The 5,446-nt window shown below is 39.3% G+C and overlaps 1 long non-coding RNA gene across 1 annotated transcript in view; it reads right to left on the bottom strand.

Annotated features, from left to right (window-relative positions):
* Positions 1-2,593: 2,593 nt before the first annotated feature.
* LOC138026864 (uncharacterized) overlaps positions 2,594-5,446 on the bottom strand; it is a 13,233-nt gene continuing 10,380 nt past the window's right edge. Inside the window, exons 3-4 of the long non-coding RNA XR_011127360.1 lie at positions 4,313-4,435; positions 2,594-3,363 (exon numbers count right to left, since the gene is read on the bottom strand). This is a non-coding gene — a long non-coding RNA (uncharacterized lncRNA). The remainder of the gene's footprint in view (positions 3,364-4,312; positions 4,436-5,446) is intronic.

Genomic DNA, 5,446 nt, shown 5'->3' with positions numbered 1-5,446 from the left:
ACTGATATTCAACGAAAGTGACGTCCTTTTTTTGCTACTCTGGCAGTCTGTTGCGCTTTTGCTTAGCCCAGATCCGGACGGGTATGTTTGCGCGCAAGCAATTTTAGTAGTGAAACAGCATGCAGTGTTTCAACAAACTTCCAGCCGGAGAATGCTATTGGTGAACTGTTTATCAGGTCGGTGTGGGTTGCCAAAACGAATACTCAACGCTAATGACTTTTCTTTTCACTGGTAACTGACCATAAGATAACCATGGTTACAGGTCTTCTTTATTTTTGCACATTTAGGAATATACAATACTTTAATAGGAATTTCATTATCTGCACAGACAACTCCACGGCACGGAAATTCACACTTCGAACATTTTATTTATAGTGGCCCTTGAGTCACCGTCACGTTTGTTAGTCGTTAGCAAAGAACGCGACTAATATTTCCCCATATTCACCTAAGGCGATACGATATTTATTTAACTTTAATACTAAATTGTCTGTAATAAGTTCATGCAAGAAAGTTGAATATTTCGCCGCATTTTTTCGTCAGGAATGTTTTTCTCTGAATTTCTGCCTGATTCCTAGCCGCGGCCAAAAAAACCTGGCGTGAGCGGATAAAGGAAATGATGTAAGAAAACACAAAGCTTTAGTAGGCAGTCGTCGGACTATGTCCATGACTTAGCGCACTTGCGACCAACCTTTCCTTTCATGACTTAAAAGTCCAATTCTAGAACGGCAGACACGGCCGCATGTTCAACAACTAAACAGGAGAAAGTTCCATCTCCAGCACAGCAAACAAAGAAGAGTTATCGTGGTCAACCTGCTTGTTTGTCTTTTTTCACTTCTCAACGCCAACGGGCACACTTTTAAGCGATTAATTTTATGTCATTTACCCGGGATCAATTCTCCCAACAGAAAAGTTTGTAAATCTTTATCTACAACCAGCAATATGATTCAATTACTATTTTATTGTCAACGAATGCGGCACTTAAGCCTTCCAACTCCCATTTGCAATGAAACAATGTTCTTTCATTTTTAATAATTTCATATTTTTTTCCAGCAATTTTCGGAAAAGTAATACCTTTTTGGTGCTAGAAAATCGTCTCCGTCATGGCCTTCAATATTTCCCAGACGAGTTACTCTGACGTAGCACTAAATTGTAGATCTAAATATAACGAGCAGTTATTTACAGTGGGGTTATTTCCAGATACACGTACCTTCCAAATGAAACACTGGTAATTGAATTGAATTTAAAATTACTAACTGCTACTCAGGAAGGAAGCATGCTTTCACACCTAATTTCTCCGAGTGCATTCAGACTGCTATTAGGCTATGTTTCGCATACAGTGAAAAGCCGAATCATGTCTCAAAAAAATTACCTGCAAAACTCTTATATGGGTCTCTTTCGTGTCATTTGCAAAAAATCGCTTTGTTAGGTTAGGGTCTTTCGGACAAAATTCACACCACCACCACTTATTCCGGGAACAAAAACCTACTGCAGTTTTACGTAAAATAGCGGAAACAACCAGCTGCATCTGTTCCTGATTCGGAATAGTCATGCAGTGCATGAGTTTCTCGTGATGTTCTTTTGAAGGGACAGGGAGGAGAGACATTACCAGAGGATATTGTCTACACCGAAACAGTGAGATCTTCCACCGCTACGTCTGCACTTTAAAGCTAACAATTTTAGCACAAACACTGACTGCATCATTGCTTCAAATGATATAACGTCCTTCAGTGATTTGACTAGCGTATAGCGTAAAATAATTCTCTAGGGAACTTACTGCAACATTGAATACAATACGATTACACACCAGGCTCCATCTTTTACTGACAAATTCTGAAGGATTGATTGCATAACTCCTTTTTACAAAACCGTGAGATGCTCGTCGCTATCATATTTGAGGACTTGAATAGCAAGTATCTGAGAACGATTTTCATTAACTAAATCTTGTCATCATCGATATCAATCACACTGTAGCCCAGACAAACAGGACAAAACCCTTATTTTTTACACGCCTCTCTCATTGAAAGTGTTCTTTCCTTGAAATACGTGTAATGTTAAGAACATTTTCGCTTCTACAGAGCTATCTGGGGGGGGGGGGGGGGGTAATCCCTTATAAGGGCTTAATGGGGACGTGCGGCCAGCCAGGGTATGTGTTTCGGGATTTTTGTCTTGAACAGGGTATCGAATTTATCATTTTTTGTCTTAATCAGGGTATCGATTTATCAATTTTTGTCTTAAACTGGGTTAAATGTCTTAAACAGGGTATCAAAAATCGGAATTCTGTCTTAAAATGGGTAGGAAAATCAGCGATATTTGTCTTAAACAGGGTCAGGGTATGAGGGGCCGCGCTGCACCTCCCCAACCAGGGATACATCCCCCCCCCCCCCCCGGGAGAGCTATACAGATTCTGTACGAATGAAAAGGTAAACCTCGCCAAGTAAAAAGTACTTTTAAATACTAAGTATAATATAAGTATTACAATACTTATACATATATTCATATATGTGTTGAAAAACAGAAAAAAAATACACTTTCATCCCGACAAGACTGTTTCGTGATTTCTCACTCTACAGGGGATTTTAATGACAAGAATATTCGTAGCCGTCGCTTATGTACTATAGAATTTACATAATAATGCAGCGGTAAATAATGTAGCGGTAAATTAAAGTGTTAAATTTAAGTGTTAGTTGTTACATAGCAGCGCTACATTAAACTCTATAGTATAGAAGCGACGCGGCTACGAATATTCTTGTCATTAAAATCCCCTAAAGAGTGGGCAATAACGAAACAGGCTTGTCGGGATGAAAGTGTATTTTTTTTTTTTTTGTTTTTCAACATATATTGCGTCCTGCTTTTATGCATCGAGCACTGTTCTACGGAAAAATCGAAACATGGACTTCCTATATTCATCAGTATATGTATATGTTCGAAATACTTAAAAAAGTACTTCAATACATTGAAATGATCTGATTTTCAGAACCAATAAAGAGCAACTAGGTAACGAATACCTTTCAACAGTTCACCTGACCAAGATATGTAATTTCAAACAAAGATATCATGACTTCAGTAGACCACATTTTCATGCATGCTCTGTCACAAAAGCCAAATATGGAAAAAATACTCCTTAGTGTAGCATGTTTCCAATATTGTCCATTTTTTTTCCTTTTGCGTTTTTTGCGTGATCATTTTGATTCTAGGAACTTATTCATCTATGACACTGAACAGCAACCCCGCGCAATAACAGTTTGATATCATTAAACCATGGAATCGTCCGTGCGAATAATCTTGGTATTTCTTTTAAATTTTCGTTGGAGTACGCGCGAAAGGCATCAAAAATCCACTCACAAAGTTCTTAAAGTCTTCTTCCTGCAAAGCAGAATGTTTTTGCATATCTTAGACACCTCCAGTGGATAGTGCCAGAGGAAACCTAAACTTTAAAACGTGAGCATCGACCGAATAATTGAAAAACTTGCCTAGGGCATTTTCACAGGACTATGGGCATGTAATGCAGTTCAGCAAGGCGTGTGAACGAAGTAGCAGCTGACTTCACATATCGTTTTTTTAAGTAAATGAAAACCATTTCGATCAAGGGCATTCGAAATTTTTGATAACTTAACACAATTTTAAGCCAGCTCTAAGTTTTGTGCCAAATGCAAGGAAGTAAATGCGACTGAACGGTATTGTCTTCCCTTCGATCTACGTCTGTTCCGATTAGGAATCAATGACTTGTAGGATTGAACAATTGATTTCTCAGAATAGTTAGAGGAAACGTTTGGATTTTTGAGCGGTTTCGCTTTTGAGGCTAAAAGAATTTACAAATATAACACAAACATCAATTATATATTACACAAACCACAAACATTACCCCAATGATTCATACGAGAAAACACTGAGGTATATTGGTACGCCGCCGCGGGTAGCAGGAATAAAAACACGGTCCATGTTTTAACCGATCCAGGGCATAGGGAAAGGGAAATTTCTAGAATAGAAAGGTAATATATATTTTCTTTTTTATGGAAGTGGGTTTGCAGACGGCAAAATGGGACGAAAAGTATGAACATAACTGGAAATAAAGCAACGCACGTGCAGGAATGATATTTCATTGCCGGACATGTACACAGAGATTTCGCGAACTATTTCAAGTAGTTTGGTGTGATGCGGCTCGCGGTATTTCAACAAAGTAAAGTACTTCATAAGTGGCTCCATAATAAACCGAGCACACATATTTATTTGTTTTTCTATTTTGGGTTTAAATTGGATAAATGTGCTGTCGAGATTGTCGCAGATTCTAGCGGCGAAACAGCTCTTTACTCACCTTTTGTCCTATAGTCTTTTTTGCACAAATTAAGTCGCCGGTTTTCTTCCGGAATTGGCCAACATGTTCCTTTATCGCTTCGCCGAAGCTTTCCTGTCTTGTAAAGTGACATCATTCTCATACCTGCGGCAACAGGAAGAAAGAAAATGAAAACCTTGACTTTTTGTTTAAATTTATGAATTAGCGTATGTTCCTGCAAGTGTTTTAGTGCTTCTTTTACGTTCGCGCCAAGGGGAAGGAATTTTGGGACACTGAAAAACGCAGACTGCAGACTGTGCAGACCGTCTGTAGAATGAAAATTCAGTTAGCCTGAATTAGGCCTAAATAACATTCGGGTTAGCCTAATTAGGCCTAAATAACATTCGGGTTAGCCTGTTTACTGTTAGCTCTCAATAATAGTGAGGGTAACGCCAGATTTTACCCCTGGTCTACACGGTCTGCAGTCTGCGTTTTGGCGTGACCGAGGAATTTTCGATTCTTCACCACGTCGAGGGCCGACTCCTCGTCTTTAATCTTTGCTGTCCATATCGAAATGCTTTTATTGAATAAACACCTCAAAAAGCAGGGGCACAAACGTTTAACCGTTATTAATTAAGGCCTGGCCAAACGCTCGCAACATTTCAACGCAACATTGTTGCATGATGTTGCGACATGTGTTGAATGGACTGGCCAAACGCACGCAACATATCGCAACAGGGTGGCCAAACGTACGCAACATGTTGTGGCCAACAATGTTGCAAGATGTTGCGTTGAAAGGTTGCGAGCGTTTGGCCAGGCCTTAATTAACCAATCGCAATCACAAAATGTGGATAAGATAAGATTACGTAATAGTCACACAATCAACAACTTATTTCTCTTTTTTCTGCATTTATGCACGTTTTCTGATCCTTTCCCGCGATTTTGCTTAGTAAAATCATTGGATATCTATTTTCGTTTTCCTCGTTTGTGCACTTTCTCTGGCATTCTCATTTTTCCGGAGAATTTGCTACTGACGTGGAATCGAAAAAAACCTCAATTTTCACACTTTACAGTTCGAACTGTCCGTGGCTGTCAAAGATATAGCGCACGGGGTCGCGCACGGGTAATAAGATGAGCGCATGCGCGATTGCGTCTCTAATGCAACCCGACATCAGG

Source organism: Montipora capricornis, chromosome 12, assembly GCF_036669925.1.
Source record: "Montipora capricornis isolate CH-2021 chromosome 12, ASM3666992v2, whole genome shotgun sequence".
Taxonomy (NCBI): Eukaryota; Metazoa; Cnidaria; class Anthozoa; order Scleractinia; family Acroporidae; genus Montipora; species Montipora capricornis.
This window is presented reverse-complemented; position numbering and strand designations above follow the sequence as displayed.